Below are 20,199 nucleotides of genomic sequence, written 5' to 3'. Positions count from 1 at the left end.
GGGTGCAGTGTATGTAAAAGGTAGAGCATGTACTAGTGCAGGTGACATGCTCTGGTAGAAAATGGCAGCCATTTTCGTTTTTCACTACTGTAAGGCTATCTTGCTCCATAGGTTAACATGGGGGATGCTGGCTACAGTGGTTAACAGCATTTCTTTCCATAGGAACAAGATAGGACATAAGTATCTAGTATCCTTGAACTCAGAATTTAATAACACATCTTTTAGGAAAGGTTGTTTTTAAATCCTGTGTTTGAGAACAGCACTTTTAGAAAGTTGCTGTTCTCTTGTCTGACCCTTCTGTGCGCCTGGGCCTGTTTGTGTATTGACTGTCTGGTTTGAGAGTGACAGGGGCTGGGGGATTCCCCAGGAGGCTGGATGAGTCTGCACTAGGCTGAATGACTGCAATTGCAACTGGAGTGGTGGGAGGAGTTAGCACCTGGGCCTGAATAGGGCTGTGCCTGCCTTCCATAATGCTGGCTCCACCTCCTGCTGGGCAGCTGAGGACCCTGCCCCTCACTCTGAAAGGAAAGATGCAGCCAGCAAAACAAAGTACTCAGGAACCACCCAGAACTGGTTCAGACCGGGCTCAGGGCCCACATGCACCAAGAGAATAAAGACTTTAGGGGTATAAGTACAGGACCCCTGACAACAGAAAATTAGATCATCCTGGAATCAAGAAGGAACCTCTGCCAAGGAGAAAGCTGAAACTGAAGAAGGAAGACTGTCCTGCTGTTGCTCTGCTGGACTGACCTGTTGCTTTGCTGCCAAGGAGAGGGGAAGGACTTTGCTGCTGAGCTGTGTCCCCTGTCTTGAAGGAATCTCCAAGGCCCTGAGTAAAGCTGGCTCCCTGTTTTGAAGTCCCAGGAACAAAAGGACTTCACCCCCAGTTTCCCTGAACTTTGCTGAGAGAGTTCTGTCCTTCCTAGAGTGCTTGATCCAGTTGTGGGGCTCTGGAAGTTGTACCTGTGCTGGGAAGCTTGAAACTAAGCTTGAGTGACTTTTGAAACTGAAAAGTGTTGCATCGCTCGCTTGCGGAGCGCATCCCCGACAGTGCGAGAAGTTTCCCGCCGCTACGGAGGTCGAGATCGTCCGTCGCATCCTTCGTTTGCGGGACGCACCAGACCGGTGCGGGAGAATCGAACATCGCTGCGAGAGTCGTCGCAGAGCCTGTCGTCGCTGGGTGAGAACGCCGCACCGCTTGCTTGCGGACCGCATCACGTCGCTGCGAGCATCGTCGCAGAACCATCGCATTGAGGAGCTGCGAGAGAGAGGATCACCGCTGGACCGCGCATCGTCGCCCCGGAGATCGTCGCAGCCCCTACGAGATCGTCGCATCGTGCCTTTGCGAGAACAAACCTCCTACAGAACCTACGCACCGGAATCCATACAAGTGGCCTTCCTCCTCATACAGACCGGATTCGTCGCAACACGCCCGCTGCTGCAGCGGGGCTGTCGCATCGCCTCCCCAGGGTCTCAGGAGCAACGCATCGCTTGTTTTCCACCGCACCAGCTTCTGCTTTTGGAACTTTGTTGCAACTAAAAGGTACTGTGAGTAAACGTGACGCAACTGTGAACTTTTCACGCATCTGTAGAGAATTCTATCGCAACGTAGAGAATTCTATCGCAACCAAAAGAATTTTAACGCAACCTTAAGAACTCTTTTGAAACCATATTCTTGAACTGTGTATGTTGGATTTTTGTCGTTTTGGTCTTGTGTAGTTTAGATTAAAAATACCTTCATTTTTCTAAACTATTGTGGAGTCAGTTTGTGGTGTTTTCACTGTGTTACTGTGAGTGTTGGTACAAATACTTTACGCATTGCCTCTGGTTAGCCTAGACTGCTCGTGCCAAGCTACCTAGAGGGTGAACAGGGGTTATCTCAGAGGGTTATCTCCTTGCCCTGACTAGAAGCAAGGGTCCCTATTTGGACAGTGGTACTTACCTCTGCCAACTATAGACCCCCAGTTCTAACAGTGACTCATGCATATTCCAAAGTCTCTTGTGCCAATGTAAGTTGTCTATGGGCAAGTGCTGACAGCATGAAAATGCATGGCACAGCATTACATGTAGTGCAGTAACTCCACCCACTGCCAACTCATTTACCTTACCTGCAGTTGCAAATCTGTCCTTTCGATTCCAGGTAGTGTGGTTTAAGGTGCTTTCTCCCAACTGTTAAGAGGTAGCAATTTCTCAGCAGTAGCATGGGCAAGTCATTAGTCTGCAAATGGGGAGGATAGGGGGTGCTAGATTCTCCACCTGGTAACAGCGGTTCTGAGTCTTAATTGTTAAAGTGGGTTTAGGGCTGTGTGGCACTGGGCCCTGCAGTTTAGGTAGGAAGTGCTAAAGTTTTGAGATCTGCCAACCTTATAGTGATCGAGGGCAGAGTCATTGCTGTTTTGAGGATACTCCTCCTTTACAAATGATTGCCAGCGCTTAACAGCGGTGCTATGTCAAGTGACGTTAATACCACTAAAGAGTCTATTTGTTGATGATTACATTTATTCACCAAACAAAAATTGAAACGTTGAGTATTTGTTATCTGAAGTCTGAATTACTGGTATTAGTATCAGAGTATGTGTGTGTTTGTGTGTGTGTGTGTGCACGCGTAAGCCAGTGCAAGCCTGTGCATCCTTTTTGAGCCCTCACATAGAAGCTGTAGGAAGCCATTCACACACCCTGCTGCCCTACACAGTGCACATTTCTTAATGCCCCTCAAAGCACAACGGAGTGTTAATTGAAATTGTGTGCGGTGATAGCTTTTTTTTTGCAGTTTTTTTTATATATCACGAACTTGACCCGAAGGCATTGGAGCACTTTACATAAGATTAAGGAAGTAAAAATAAACAGGACACATAACAGATCCTGTTTTCCATTGGTAATAACTGCAAATAAATGTTTCCACAAGGCATATCTTTATATGGCAACTGAGCAAAAATGTTCAGTTTGTTTACATAATTCTCCTATAAACTGGGAATTCGTTTTCATCAGAAAAATTGGCTTAAACTTCAACCAGTAAACAAGCATTTGTCTTCCAAATGTCGAAAATTCATTCTCATTTCCTTGTAGACCACAAAGACCGATAATGTTGTTTTGTTGGTGAAGCCAAACATGTTTGTTCACATCTTTAATTTTTGTGGCAACTAATACAAATCAACAATCTATGTGTATTCATGTTTTGTACAAAAGTCACTGAGGAGGGTGCAAACTTGTATTTACCTCGAGCAAAAATGGAGGAAAAACTCAATTTACAAGTCAATATATCAGAATGTCAGTCATCAAACTCATCTGATCTAGTAAAGACATGTGGATTTGATGCTGAATATAACATTACATTTTCTGGTGCATGCATTGATCGGCAGCCCTCTTTGCCTTGTTAAAAACTATGGGCCTCATTTATGAAAAGTGACGCATCGCTGCGTGAAAACAGCGATGCGTCACTTTTCACTGCGCTCTCCCTGCGACATGACGCATCATGTCGCAAGGAGTTACAGATACGTCAGTATTTCTGACGTATCTGTAGGCGCAAAAGTGATGCATTGCTGGAGTGTGTCACAAAAGTGACGCAACTCCAGCAATGCTTCCTTTCACATGGGCAAAGCCCCATGTGAAAGGGCTTGCGTCAGTCTTACGCCTGCTGTGAGGCAGGCGCAAGATTTTGACGCAACAGCGTCCTAAAAGTGACGCAGTGAAATCTCATAGATTTCACGGCATCACTATTACGAGGCTTTTTGCGGGTGAACGCCCCCTCTGCATACATTACACCTGACGCAGGTATAATGTAGCGCAGGGGTTTACAAAGTGACGCATCTGCTTAGATGCGTCACTTTGTAAATAGTGCGCATCAGGAGGCATGTTTTACGCCGCCGATGCGTCACAAAAAATGACGCATCGGAAGCGCAAAACTCACGCAAGGCCTCATAAATGAGGCCCTATGTCTACACCAAAAAACAAATTTTCCTAGATGGATGAAATCTGACTCCAAACGGGCAAACAGTATTTGACGTGAGATAAAAACTCTTAAAGATTTAATGGCGGTACCTTGCATTTGCTAATTTCATATTGTGTTCGAATACGATATCTACCTGATTGGCGTTTGTATTTTGCTTGGTCGTCTGCTCAATTGCAATCTTGAAAAAGTTGGCTTTTCCGAGACGCGTTTTTTTTTGCACTGCTAGCAATACAGGGGTATGGTTTAGTTATTCCATATAGTCAAGAAATATCTCTGCTTGCATAGGATAGCTGGTTTTGACGGTCTTTAAATGATCATGTTACACGAAAGCCGATTTGCTTCTTTGCTACTAATATTCAGTTCTCATTATTCAGTAATGACCACCATCAAAGAGATAATCATTCTATACTTATTTCCTGAGTACTTATGTGACCCACGCAGCATGAGGAGACATAAAACAAGCTGAGTGAATTATGATCTGATAATGGCTATTACAAAGAGAATGATTTCTTCGACTAAATGATTAAAACCTTTACAACCAAAGAGGAAATACGCGGTTCTTTTTCAATGTAATCTATGAAACACACACACGCACAAACACACACACATCCAAAATGCATGTGGAGCAGAGTAAGTTTAGATTCTACCCTCGCACGCAATAAATATGCAATATATACATGCACTTAGCACTACATATTTGTGTATTCTAACGTTATTAATCTAAAGTGCTGCATTTAAATTCAGTACTGAAGTGCATTCACCGTAGAACTAGGAATCACGTACTCTGTGTGCCTTAATCTTATTAAAATGAAAAATAGAGCCTGATGCATCAAAGGGTTTTGCTCATTTTCTGTCTATGGGGATATGTGTTGGTACATATGGCACATAGTCTTTAGAGATTTGATAATCCATCCTCACACTTTTAAAATGTATTTACTTCAGAAATGAGAACGATTTATGTAAACATGTGTACTAATGTTTTCACATTGGTATTCATAATATAGTTCTTAGCAGCACTCATATCCGTGCATTTAAATTTACTTTATATTTACTCAAAGTGCAACGTGAATCTAATGTTGAATTTTTGTACTTACATGTGTCATTAATTTCTAGTTGTATGTGCACAAACAACACGTATCAATGTGCACCACTAAACGAGATGCTTACTTTTACTCTATTGAGAGCCGTAGCCGTGCACTCCGAGCATTGGGAAGAAGGAAGAAGGAAGGAGTCACGCCGCTACTTGCCGCCACACACCACCACAGTTTGGGAACCTTCAGCTGCCGTGGTGCTGGGGGGATTCGATGTGAATTGCGGTGACTGCCAAGACTGCAGCCGTGACCGTCGAGGCTCCGTGTACCAGAAGCCTGCAACCCGTGAGCGGTAGAGCCCTTGCAGCTCCTGCTCCCGCTCCTGCGCTTGCTCCAGCTCCCGCTTAAGCCTTAAGCCTAAGCCCTTGTGCCTACCGGGCTCACAGGTTTGCAGGGGTCTTGCGGGGGTCTTGTGGGGTCTGCGGGCTGTCTCCGCAGTTAACACCTAACTATATTCTCCTATAGAGCTGTAAATCGCTTCAACGCCTTGATAGTAAGCGCTGTCTTAATCCAATTAATGCAACAGTAGGAAAGGCAAACAGTGTGGGCTATAGTCTCTCATGCTTGGACGTCTGCACAGTCCACGATCGTTGAGGAACCGTTCCTGATTTTGCGAGAGCCAGAGCTGTGCACTCAGAGCATTGCTTGCCTAAATTTGCTCAGCTGCCTGCCTGTCTAGTCAATAATCAATCAACCAATGCAAACTCTTTTGAGCCTGTAAATCGCACCTGATAATTGCAGGGCCGGACTGGTGAGTCCGGGCACCGGGCAATCCCCCCGGTAGGCTGGAGGGGGTGGGGGCCGGTTTTCAAAAAGGGGGCCGGTTTTGTGGCTTGGGGCCGATTTTCAGTCCGATCGTTACAGCCTGTGACGGTCGGACTGAAAATCGGCCCCCAGGCACAACAACACTACAGCGTCACTCACAGTAGTTAGTTCAGGGAGAAGAAGAAGTCACTACCACCGGCATCAGGTCCAGGTGTTGTGTACTCGTAGTCATGATGATGTCATTGATGTGACTCATCAGCGTCTGAGTCTGAGACTCTAATACGCTAGCGCCCCGCCAGCAAGCCTGATTGACCTTCGACTGTGTAACCTAACCCTAGACAAAAGTTTCAGGAAGAGGAAGTGCCTGTGCGCGAAGAATTATGCCCTGTCTCCTCCTCTGCGGCGTCTGCACGCTGTAGGGTGCAGCCGCATGCGCATGGGCAATAACTGCGCGTGACTGCCTACAGGAGTGACGAGAGGAGCAGAGGTGCGCATGGTACTTGAAGCGGCCTTACTTTTATTCTACTGGCTAGCGCCGCCGCGCCTAGCCCGACGACCCCCCTGTGTCTGTCTGCAGTGCCACCACCACAACAGCCAATGCTGCCAATATAAATCACAAAGTTTTTATTTCAATTTCCGTCATACGAATTAAACACTATGAGGGCAAAATTGATTTTTAGAATTAATCTTGAAGTTTTAATTTCTATTTAGTTTGTCATTTTTTCATTTGTTTCAGCGGATTATTTATACATTACAAACAAGGAAGACATATCTACAAAAACATTGAATCAACACATATACCCCTAGTTGATACTATACCCCTTGGTATCAGTCATACACACTCACTCTCTACAAGTTCTTACATTCCACACATTCACACTCAAATATTTTACTTGCAATAACCATTTTTATGTACATTTCATATACAATTTGTACAGGAACCATAGTATACTTTGTACACTAAATCAACTCAATGCAAATATTATTTATATTTCCTTATGGTTCACAAAGAAAAAAGGGTCTACGCGTTTCGAACACCCTTTTGTTATGGGGTTCTCATCAGGACCATAAACTCTCTAGTGAATCTTCAGATTATGGGGTCTTTTAATTCAACACGACGCAGAACCACTTGAACTCTGTGGGAGGCTTTTCTCTACCATCACAGACCGACCGGGACTGAGAGATCGGATCGGACAACAGCCCCGAAGCAGGACGAAACAAGGCACTCGGCGGAAGTGTCCGGAGAAGCATTCCCAAAACAAAAACGTCTACACCAGAGGTGCTCATGATTTGAAATTAGCGGTAGAGAAAAGCCTCCCACAGAGTTCAGACGATAAGTATCCGCAAGACCTGGCACACTTTTTGTTTTTTTGTCCCTATTATGTTATACCGAGGAAGTTATATTTAAAACCCTGCTTGAAAAAGCTGAATTTTCCACAATTTCGCCCTGCTCTACACTTCCTTCAGCTGCTAAAAAGTGAATACACCCTGTATATATGTAGTTTTTTAAAATTGGCAATGAAATTTAGAAACAGTATGGAAGGTTAAAAGTATTGATACATGAAATGTTATTCCCTGTTTCTTTTAAGGACTTTTTAAAATATTCTGAATGCTTAATGTAGATCTGTCTTGTTTATGACTCTATTTTTATTTGATTTCTTCTTTTAATGATAAATTGTGTTAATAATTGTAATGTAAATGCTTTTATGGTTGTCAATAAGAACAACCGAATAAAGTTTTTTTGACTTTGACTATGGTCACCCCCACTTTTTGCTCCACTGGTTTTCGACTTTAGTGTGGCTGTGGGCCTGCTAATCAGACCCACAGCCCAGCTGCGCTCTCTCAATTAATACCATGTACTTTAGGTACATGCCACATTGGATATTAGGTCACCCTTGTGAGTCCCTGTACAGTGTACCCTAGGTACCCAGGGCATAGGTGCACCCAAGGCCTACCAGGGGCTGCAGCATATATTATGCCACCCCTGACTGGCCTTCCTAAATTGACACAACTGGATGATCACTCAGCTGGGGCAAGGTGGTGTAATCACCCTTTGCTTAGATATAGTATACCTATATCTAACTTACATATAGACACATAGTAACCTGTAAGTCACTACTATGGCAGGCCTTAACAATCCTGGAGGCAGAGTGCTTGGTTTTGTGTGAGAGGGTGCCCTAGCATGAGCTGAGCCTGTCTGCAGCTCTCTGAACCATGTCCTTATAGCTGTTCTATGATATCGCCATACCATATACTCTTAAGTGCATTATAATCCTCACGGTTATTGCTAACTTTGCTTTCTGTCTCCCAAATTTTCTTGGGGGGAGAAGTTCAACTCCCCAAACTCCCCCTAGCAGTGGTTGCTCACTGCGCTTGCTCGCTACCCACCGTGTGGGGGCTGGTCTCACTTTGTTCTCTCTGATTCACTACTTGTGTCTATTTTTGGTGCTCTCTGAAAGAATGTCCTATGGGTACATATGACTGGGTGGGTAACCTGATGTTCTTTAGGGTCAACATCTACTATTTTCTGTGCTTTCAAAGTTGATACAATTTGAATATGTAATCAAAAATGTGCTGTAAAATTCACCATTTTGGTCGGTCGTTTTCCAAAATTTTCTTGGGGGGAGAACCCCCCTAGTGGTGGTCGGGCTCGCTCGCTGCGCGCCGGACGGGGGCTGGTCTGGCAAAATTTGCCAGGGCTGCTTTCAGTTCCCAGTCCGGCCCTGGATAATTGTGTTGGACAATGGGGCTCACTGCAGGGGCCAAATAATACCTCCACTTCATTTCCACCACACATATTGGCAAATTATTCTAGCGCAATCTTTTACACACCCTTTGGAATTTTCCCCAAGCGCTCTCAAATAAAGACCTCCAAGGACATCTCAGTACCTACCAGTACTATAAACGATGAGGTCAGGGCAGATACGCAGACCAACCAAAACTGCCAGAGGGACAAACAGTGCAAGCGCATGCAATGTGAATAAGGGAAAAAGGAAGCCAAAAACACCAGCTGAACTTGAGGGCGAGCCTCAGGCAAAAACTAGACAGTTGCATTAACACATGAACCAAGAAACACGATGTAGGAGGGTTAACGGTCAAACATTGCCTATTTCAGCCCAAATTGATACCAAATTCTGTTTTCTAAAACATGCAGATGACACCATGCTCTCGTGCCCTACCACGGCCACAGGTCTTCCAACCCCACTCCCGCCTATATGCCAAGAGGACAGTGGCAAGACAGTGACGAGTGTGGCGACTGAAGCGACAGGAGGTGAAGGAGGCATGGACAAAAAGGCTGGATTTGACAGCCCCAAACCAGCTCCACATGGCCAATGTGTCCCTGCTAACCGAGTCCCACAGTCTCCGGAGAACGCGGAGAAAAAGCCCAAGGAACAACACTTTGGGGCATTCAAGAGACATCCCAAGACTGGGAATTAAAGCAAGAGCTAGAGGAAATATGGGAAACCTTCACAGCAACACCAAGGGATCAGCGCAAGATAGCCGCGATGGATGCTAAGGCCTTAAAGCCTAAACCTGCAGACCAATACAAGTATGATGGGGGCAATTGCCTATCACCTGACCCATTAGACATTCACAAGTTTGGAATCCCTACAGGAAACACATTGGCAACAACGGCCGGCTCGGAGGAACATAAGACCACAGGGGGTGCACCGGAAAACACAAAGGAAAATCTGAGCTCAGAACATAAAGTCCGGACTGTCTCTCCTCAAATGAATCGACTGACAACCCAAACCTTTATGATGCATGAATGGGAAGAGTCAGAGCAGTACTCATCTTTAGAAAAGGAAGAGTAGGATGCACTTTTGGCAACCTACCAGGAGGTGTCATGCAGATGTAAATCCCCAGAAAACGTAAGAATCGAGGTTTCCCATGCAGCCGAAGGGCCACACAAACATCTTAAACGCTCATTTAAATGCAAAATACATAAAAGTGGAACCCATCAAACTGGCACAAAAAAAACTGCCAACAGTAATGACCTGGGCAATCTCAAAGACAACGAGCAAAAACTAGAACGTGGAGATGCCTGGGCAAGCCTGCTCAATATTGTGCAGCTTCTAGTAGAGGCTTTGCAATATCAAACCGACAAAATGGATATGCAACTAACCCTTCTGAACACCTTGGCAGTTTTTGTGGTAGCTATCGATGGCAAATTGGGTTCGCTAAACACTACACTACAAAACCTTCAGGAGCACCCGTTAGTTGAGCATCGCTCCTGCAGATGCTGCCCAATTGTGGACAAATTAGCAACCCTGCCTTCAATGCTGACCAATCTCTGCTCACAACTGAAGAAAGCATCTAATCAAGTCTAAAAACAGACTAGAGGAGGGCACACACTGATGGGGACTGGTGATGATATAGTGACCCACCGGGGTGCGCCCGCACCAATAGATCACTCAGCTCAGAATTCACAAATCAAAGCCAAAAACGAGAACAGCATGCAACCATCATCATTTGACACTTAGCCAAACTCACACGTTGGAACCTGCTGAGGCAGATAAGGTGGAAATAAAATTGAACGCAAAACAAAGACGGGCACAAAAATGAAAGTGCAGGAATCAGAAACAAATCCTCAATATGGATGGATTTAAACGACGTTTTAGGCCAACGGCAGTGTCAAAAGAGACCAAAGGTCAAAATAACTCACTATTAGAAGCAACAAACACAAAGTGCATTACCAACATATCTAGCACGATCCAAATTTCCCCAAGTGAGAAGCAAGAAAGCACTGGGTCTGAGTCTGGCTGTGAGGCAGAGGGTGATGCCACAGCCCAGTCACATTTAAATGGAAAGTCTATTGGAATTTGCTCAGTAAACCGACCCAAAAATAGAAATGAAGATAAAACAACAACGAGCACCCAATTAATTGAGATAAAGCAGGACCTCAGGTCCCCTGGAAATATGGGGCCTCCACCTGTAACCATGTTTGAGGTGAGGAACACTACTCTGGGGAATTTGATTTACCCCATTCACAGTCACTTCAACAATAGGGAAGATGGACATGCAGCTTCTGAACAACAACTCAGTCAACCTCCGAATACTTGACACCAATAATGGATCACCATAGGAGCCCAACCACACCCGCCCAGGAGCAAAACTGCAAGAAAATAAGGAAAATGGGGCAGATAGGGTCCAACATACGCAAGCAGGACCTACGGAGCAAGTGGGAAAAGGTAGCTCTGAAACTGAGGACGGGCTGCCTCCCAAAAGAGGCCAAAACAACGTCTCAAAAGAGGTGGAAGGGAAAGATTTGAATGCCATATGGTTCATTCCAAAATACATCTCCAAAGGAAGGCAAGATTTCTTAAACTGAGGCAACATTCTGCGGCTGCTTTCCCACATTCCTTCACTGATGGAGATAAGGACAACAGACCTAGAGTCAATAGAGTTTATCAAACACATGTATCAAATGGCAGGAGAAAAAACAAGAGCAACAAGGACCTCCTCAATAACTGCACATAAAATACCTATAGAAAGGGAGATTCTAAAGTCTTGGTGGATAACCATCGCCCCGTATATCAAACCGGGTTATCCATCCCTGCTAAACCCACAACTCATGAGGGGATCAGAGGGGGCAAGAAAGAGACAAGTTACATCGGTACTCAAAGGAACAATAGGGCAATCTAACACAAACATTGGACAGCAGCTGGAGGGTCTTAAAACCTGTTTTAACCCGCTTACACTCCAGGAATGGGAATACGACATACGTTGGATCTCGAGAACCATAAACAACAAAATGGATTGATGAGATCCTTGCTCCCCATACATGGGTAATGTAAATGGGGTAGTAAGACTATGCTTCTGGAACATAAAGGGGCTCACCAATAAAATAGCGGACCTGGATTTTGTCACCTACATTAGGGCCTTCGACATAGTAGCTCTGCAAGAAACTTGGGTATCTGATCCACCACATATGCAAGGATTCTCACGCTTTTTCAAAAGAGCAATTAAGACGGCAACATTTGGCTGCATGCAAGGAGGTTTGGTCATTTACGTTTGGAATACAATTATTCGCACTGCTTACTCCTTCGATTCCAAATCACAATCATTATTAGCGGTAACAGTATCCTTCTCACCAACAACAAATACAAGGAACAGCAGCATCACAATAATAAATGTATACATTCAACCTAAACGTAAAATTAAATCAGCTAAGCAAATGTGCAATTTTGTGGAAACATGCACAAGAGAAGGCCCTACCACTGAAATTATCCTCACTGCCGCGCTTTTTATCCAAATAGCACTCGACTCTGACACTACCATTTTTCTATTGGGGGCAGATCTTAGGGTTTGACTACAGAGCTACTCCTACATGGCCACATGGTCCCCTGAGAAGTAGATACTCCATAACATTTGGGTAAGACAGTATGGATGTTTGTGAATGGATACTGAGTTCAGCAAATATGATCCATTTGACAATTTGTGATGTAATATATGTTTTTACTAATGACACGGGACAAGTGAAGAGTGATATTTTTGTATTGTGTTTGATTCCTTGTGAAACACACACTATCTGGCATGCAACTAATGTCAGTTTGCGAGCAATTTCGCCACCGCACTATAGTCTGTCACATAGCAATGTCATGCACAGGGTTTGATGCGAGTGGCAAAAGATTGGAAGAGAGTGAATACTACTATGTTGCACAAATGTTTGGGCACTGGTGGGCTCGTTCTCTCTCAATACAGCACAAAATTGTATATTCATACAAGGCTGTATGTTTTTTTCCTTTTTCTCTGTTTATTTCTTACAGAAGGAGACCCACAAGTGACAGATACATTATTTATCACAACACATAAGGAGCAGCTACTCTGCCCTTTTCATCACTGACAGGATAGGGAATGCCCTTGACTGCTACATAGGGAGACCAACCATAGCCCTGAAGAAAGTCCTGGACCTTCACGACCGCATATGGACTGAAACATGTTGGCACTAGGGTCTTTGGACCATAATACTCCTACACTCCTACACTGACCCCATTTTTATGTAATTTTAATAACCCTGACAGACCCAACAATAAAGGGAAACCGGGGATCTGATGGAGGTTTTTATCTATATAGTTCCCTCGGCCTCCTATAACTTCAAAGAGCTCCCAACCCTGTGGTCGAGCCCAGCCCGACTTCTAGGCGTCGGGGTGACCCGATGATGAAGCATGATGAAGCATGACACCACTAGGGTGTGTGAGAATAACTAAACAAAAAGGAATTGCTTCCTTGCTCACCTACTGGTGAAGTAACACGAACTCCCTCACACTTCATTCTTCACGTCCTCCCTCTTGAGTGCTTTCTGAATGACCATCATCTGGTCAGTTGGAGTAATTAGTCGTGGTATTGAAGTCGGAAGTATATGCATCAAAAATCAAACCTCCAAACCAGCAAAGATTCAGTGGCACAAAACCCTTATCACACGCTGCAAAGCAAGAAATCAAGCTTACCAAAAAACAGATCTAGCAATCATTAAGACAGCTCGGGCACAAGCCCAACGACAAAACCCAATTGGAACTACGAAGGGCAGACTTGAAAAAACTAATATCAAATGTCAATAGAGAAATGGAGGTGGAATTCTGGGTTAGATTATTTGCTGATGTCAAACACAACAACAGTGCCAGATTCTGTAACACCAAAAAAGAACTCATTCATTACAATCACGACGGCGTCTCCTCGAACATTGCAGAGGAAGATTGGGTTAAATACCTAAAATCCCACTTCCAAACAAGCATGGAACTTAGGGAACAGGACCTACACGCTCAAAAATAACCAGATCGCCCATGGATAATCAAGGACAGTGCTGGAAGAAACACTAACAGCTCTGAGAAATTAAGGGGTGGCTCATCAACTGAGAATCTCCAGAGCTCTCGTGTATCTGCCATTAAAAGGCAGATAGGCAGGGGGGAAAGGGAAGATGCTCCTGGTCCAAAAGGAATTCCACCAGCATTATACAAACAGGATGCAATATTCTGGGCTGAAGCTATGGAACCACTGTTTAGAGAAATAAGGATGCTAAATATTCTACCTAGCTCATTTCTCCAATCCATAAATCCGGTGGAAAGTCAGTAACACAAAACTATCACCTAGTTGCTTTACTAGACAATGAGGCAAAATATTTTGCTGGCACATTACTAGAAGACCTCCAGGCATGGGCCACAGAAAAATCTGCAATACCCCTATAGCAGACTGGGTTCGTAAAATCAGTCGGAACATTAACCAACATCCTAAGTATGGCTATGCTCATGGCTAAGGCTGAGGCTTCACGATCACCCCTATAACTATACTTCCTTGATTATAAGGCCGTCTTTGACTACGTTAACCTCTCTAAATTATTGTCCAAACTGTGCAAATGGGAGCTGCCACCGCCCTTACTAAACTTGCTGACAAACTTATATACAGATATATGGTTGCAGGTGAAGTTGGGCTATGGATCTTCCCTGTCAAGACGTATACCTACGGACAAAGGTTTGAAACAGGGTTGCGTCTTGGCACCGACTCTGTTTAACCGTTACATAGCCAACTTAGTACCACTCTTGATCAACTGTAATTCACATGCCCCAAAACTAGGAGACATTCTGATAACTTGCCTCCTGTATGCTGACAATATAGTCCTGATCAGTAAAACAAAAGTAGGGCTACAACATCTTTTAAATGCAACATGGGACTTTTACAAAGTAAATGACCTAACGATCAATCTGGATAAATTGAGAACCATGATTATCAGGAAAAAAAGGAGGCAAACCGGAGCCTGGTTAAGGGGAGAAACAAAAATCGAGGACACGGCGGAATACAAATACCAGGGAGGGAAGCTGGACGCAGGGGGATGCTTTTTGGTACAAAATATTAGCATCAGACGCAAAAGCCTAATACTGGCTACCACGCTAAAAACATTAAACTCAAAACTGACAGGACCCTCAATTTTTCCCTTGACTGAAGTAACTACTGAAGTAAACTACTGCCAACAATTACCTATGGCAGCGAGGTCCAGAAAGGCAGAGACGCTAAAATACTAGATGCCACAGGAACAACTGTATACAGGGTCATCTTTGGACTTCCCAAACACACCTCACCTGCGCAAATCAGCATTGAATTTGGCATTCAAAAACAAACAATTGCCAGACAAGGGGCCTTCATCATTGCTTGAGAGAAAGTGCAAAAAGTCCTGCACGGCACACTCAATAAACAGCTATGGAAGGAGTTACAAAAACACGCCAAATCATCTGCCACAAAATATCTCTAAAGCAGCTTAAAAATGATGGAGCTATTTAAGCTTTGGGAGACACTAACAACTACCACCATTTTTAAAAAACTAGTGTGGAATACAGTGAAACATCTTTCCTTGCTGGAGGACAAAGCTGTATTGGCAAAAAGGGCCCATTGCTGGATGACTCAGAAGTCATACACAAAGCTACTTCAATCTGGGCTACGTCAAAACAACTAAAATTGCTTTTATGAAGTACAGACTGGGGCTGCTACCTTGTACACAACACCTCCAACCCTGGCTAAGAGAGAAAGTGGGTGCTTTGTGCCGGTTATGCGGATCAGCTCCTGAAGATTTGCTGCATCTGCTGTGTTCCTGTAAAGATCTCCTCAAGGAATGGAAACAACTGTTGAAGCAACATTTTAACAAGCGGGGAATTCGTACCAGGAGGCAAGCTCTGCTGGCATGCTCCACACCCGATGATCCACAACTTAACTGCTGCTTAGTGAAGTATCTGAGACTGTGTGAAAGAAAAATGCTTGAAACGCTGATCTAAGCAAACCAGGTGGCTGAAATATGAGTGATTCCCCAAGGCGCAGCGAGGACATTTTCCCCACTTAAAAGAACTTCATTTCGGATGCACGAGATGGTCGGATTCCACAGCAGTTGAGAACACGCCACATGGAGCCGTTGGTTCTTCAATACAGGGGTTAACTGCCAAGGTCAGACGGTCCTCAAACAGGGGGTGGGAAATTTGCTGACGGTCTGGAATGCTGCCTGCAGCACGCGGACGGAAAACAGACATTTTTATCTGTAAAGCTGTTTAACCAGGAAAACAAATTTAGAATTTTTTTAACATAACATCCATGAAGAAATGTGTAGTACATGTATTTAATTTGCTTTTTGAATATGTTGGCTTTTTGCAACGGTTTTAATTAACTATGCAAATAAAAATGCATATCTTATACCTTATACTTTTACTCAAATAGTACTGTATTTCTTTCTACATAAAACGTAGTTTTTCACTTCTGCTGCGTATCTTTTTCCTTGCAGGTACATTCACATGATTTTTTTAGTTTCAGAATAGATGTAACTCTGTACTCCCAATAGAGAGCTTGACAAGAGGACAGTGGCAAAGAATATGGAGAGCCAGAGTGTTACTTGCAGTAATGTATCGAAGTGTCGCAGGTGACCAAGGGCAATGTCATTCTTAGGACTGGCCTGAGAGAGTCTGCTAATGTTGCAGCTCACAAAGTGAGAATGGGAAGAATACTGGAGCCCCTGATAGTGTTAGCAAGGGGTGGTACCCAGTAGAGTTTTGTGGCATTAACTTGTGTTCTCACAGGTTGATGTTGGCCACTTTTTCTTGGATTTTGAAAAGTACAGACTTCTATGCTTACCTCTTTGATTCTTTGCTGAGTGTGGTTTAGGCTACACTAATTTACTTATCCTTAGAAGACTCTTGACCGAGCTCTTAAAATGCTGACACCTTCCACAATTTTCTTTTTACCACATTTCCCCCCGATTTTTGAGACTTCTTTAGATTATTTTACCTATCATTGTTTCAGATTCTAATCCAACTAACATTAGATATTACTCATGTTAGATTCTGTTGTTAATAGTCTGAATTGCTCTGACTGAACTTTGCATATGTCTCATACTGATACTCCTGAACTTCTTTAGAGGTTTGGCTAGCCAGTTGTTATTCTGTACCTTTACAGAATGATATTGAGATTCATTTACATTAACATGACTGCTAACTCGTAATAAAACGCATTGACTTTAGTTACTGATTTCTTGTCCTTATTGTGTAGCCAAATGGGTTCCTCTGTTAACTAAATGCGTTTGACCAAGTGTTAACTCCTTTCACCTCTCAGTCGCAAAAATGATCCATCGGATAACCAAGAGCAACTAATAGTAAGACATTGGCCTAGTGCTGAATCACATGCTACAACTGCATGGAGCCAAAGGAAAGTGTGAAAAAAGAGGAAGAGTGAGAGCCAGAGGTACAGAGAGAGAGTAAATGTGAGAGATCGAGAGGCAGCTATAGAGAGAGAGTGAGACATAGGGAGACCATTAGCATAAAGAGCTAGAAATAGCGATGAGTATTATTAAGAGAGACTGTGAGAAAGACAGTGTCACAAGCTTTTTGGCCACAATGGAAGTGAATTAACATTCATTAAGAAAGCTGATAAGCACATAGAAGAGGCCAATCATGAATATGTGCATACCACACAAGGGGAGGTATGGCTTTGTTAGACCTACTGGTGAGGTGTTCTAAGAACGCCCAGGCTCTCCTTCTTTCTAGCTTTTTAACATGGTCCATTCAAGTTAAAAAGAGGAAAATTGAAAGTTAAGAGAGTGAGTCTCATGGCATAAGGAAGCAAACAAAATGAGAGAAAAGATAGACACAAGGGAAGAACTAACTGTATGCTCCACTCAAAGTGATGCTTACAGCCTAAGAGTTACCCAATCTTTACTCAAGCTACAGCCCGAGATGGTCTTCAAAACAGAAATGAGGAAGCGAAGACTATGAGACAAAGGTTGTATGGCTCTTTGTTTTCCACCAGTTGGAATACCATGCCCACACCTTGTTATGTAGGGACAGGGACAGCTTAATTTGATATTATTGAGTGTTTTATACCAGCCTATATATCAGGTGCTGATGCAAATGCCATGACTTTATTAGGTACACTGCAATTAATCTAACCTAAATTGTCACTGTGCAGTCTGGAATTGGGTGGTCCAGCCCTTAAATAAATATGTAGGTACTTAATAAACAAAGCCTAATGCAAGTCCACAAGTATCAAGTCATACGACAAACAAACCCATCAACTTTCAGAAAGAAATCCGGGAGTTAACCTCAGCCAAAAGTGGCAGTATTAAAACCTACTCAATGGGGTCGGAGTTTAACAGAATAAGTACTTAGAAAAGTTAAGCATTCAATTAAAAAAGATCCAAAAACAGCAGCGAAACGTTAGCATTGACAAACAAGATGAAATACCCTCCACAGATAGTAGTAGTGTACACAAGCCCTTCATTACAAATCGTATAGCCCTTTGAACTAAAACCCCAAATACCACAAAAGGTTAGGAAAAAAGGGTTATGGCCAAAGGAGAGGGAAAAGACCACATTATTTAAAATGCTCTGACTCTTTCACTACAGTACTGCAAAGGAGAAAATCCAAGAAACAAAGTATGTTGGTGGAGTATAAGAGAGAGATGTCAGCCACAAGAGTTTCAAAAGGACTGTCAAGGGGCACCACGAATGAAGATGACGGGAACAAAGGTAAAGGAAACATAAGCAAGGAGATGTTTCCAACGAAGGTCACAAAGTGAGGGAGAAAGAAAAAAGGACACACGAATGCAATCATAGCTTCAGTTATAAAAATTGCATTTCAACCAAATAGTACATTACTCCTTTTCAACACTGAATAATCAGAGTTCAAGACAAAGTGGAATTTTTACATCCTATTTAACACTCAGTTCGAACTTTGAGAAGAGTATCTTAACCAAACCCTCAAACGTTGTGAGCATGCAAAACATGCAGCAGTAGGAGAAACAAATGGAGAATAAGCCCCATATAACAACTGGTTCCTGGGTTGTCAGATCCTGTTCGGTTGGGGGGCACACGGAAGACTGTCACTGCTGGGCTGCAAAACCTGCGGTTGAGATAGCTTACCACTAGTATTCTGGGATCTGTCTACTACAGCTCTACAAACACTATCAAGTTTATTTATTTGTATTTATTTTGAGAGTTTTATAAAGCACGAACATAACCTATGGTGTCAGAATGCTGTATATAAAAACAAAAGGTGGTTTTGGTTACACACATAGGTATAATACAAACTTAAGTCATCAGCACTCTGTGAGAGAGATGTATCCACTTTACCAACTGTATGCCTTCATAATTAGTGTGTGGGTAATCTACAATGGGACTGCTGGTTGTAGTGGCGGGAGAGAGCACCCAATGTTGTTTTCTGTCTACAGAGCCTACCATGGTCTGGTCAGTCAGGGAGGACTCTGGTAAATAAATTCCCTTTGATGTTCCTTTTGAAAATGTTAGTCAATGCGTTCATCCGAATTTCAGGTGGGTGAGAAATGCATATTTTGGGAAAGAGCTATATAAGGCACAGGCTTTAGTCATTGATTTTCTGAATCCCATTGATTCTAGTAGGAAGGAGCTCACACTTCTTAGAGATTGACTACCACCTGAGAGAGTGAGGTTGTGGGCTAAGTACTCGGGCATACCATAGTGCAGCACTTTATGAGTCAGGCATGCTATCTTAAGAAGGATCCTGGCTTTCACAGAGAGCCACTGTAGGGATTTGAGCGAGGGTGTGATGAGGTCAAAACACCTCGTAATTGCTTTTACTCTACCTCCTGCATTGAGAATTATCTTTACTGGTGCCAGTTGTGTTTTAGGCAGACTCATCAGAGTTGCGTTTCCATATTCAAGTCTGGATATGACTAGGGATTGTACTGCTATTTTGCGGTCCATTGTTGAGATGAATGGTTTCACCTTCTTTAGCACTCTGAGTTGAAGAACTTCCCCACATGTGGATGTGGTGATGTGGGTTTGCATGTTGAGGTTTCTGTCAAGTGATATGCCTAAGGAATTAATTGATTCAGTGATACTGGGTTTGCACTCAAGAGCATCGAGGTGCTTGAGCCATTCATGTAGAGGAGAGAAGATATGGGTGGTGCGATGAGTAGGAATTCTGCTTTGAGTGGGTTAATTTTGAGGAGGATTTGTGCTAGGCAGGTTTGGGTCTTTTGAAGTGTATTGTTGAGATGGATGATGTCTTTTAGGGAGGATATGGAACAGTAAATCTGCACATCGTTTGCATACATGCTGTAGGCACAGTTGGCTTGTTTTGTGCACTCCATTAATGGTGCTATGTAGAGTTTGGAAAGCTCTAGGGAGATTTTGGAGCCTTGGTGGGCTCCTAGTCCTACCAGAAGTGGGTTAAGAGCTAGCTACCCAAATCTATAGGTTGTGAACAGTTTAGTAGATAGGAAGGAGGTGAACCATTTTCGAATTATTCCTAGCACCCCCATTCTTCATTGAAGCACATCTAAGAGACTACTATAGAAGTCCTTGTCATGCACTAAGGACAAATCGAGGAAAATGAGTAGGCATGAATTGTGTTGGTTTGAGATTTTAAGTGTGTCATTCATGGTATGGTA

The sequence above is a fragment of the Lissotriton helveticus genome, chromosome 10 (assembly GCF_964261635.1).
Source record: "Lissotriton helveticus chromosome 10, aLisHel1.1, whole genome shotgun sequence".
NCBI classification, from domain to species: domain Eukaryota; kingdom Metazoa; phylum Chordata; class Amphibia; order Caudata; family Salamandridae; genus Lissotriton; species Lissotriton helveticus.
The sequence above is the reverse complement of the archived record's forward strand: the minus strand, read 5'-3'. Positions refer to the sequence as shown.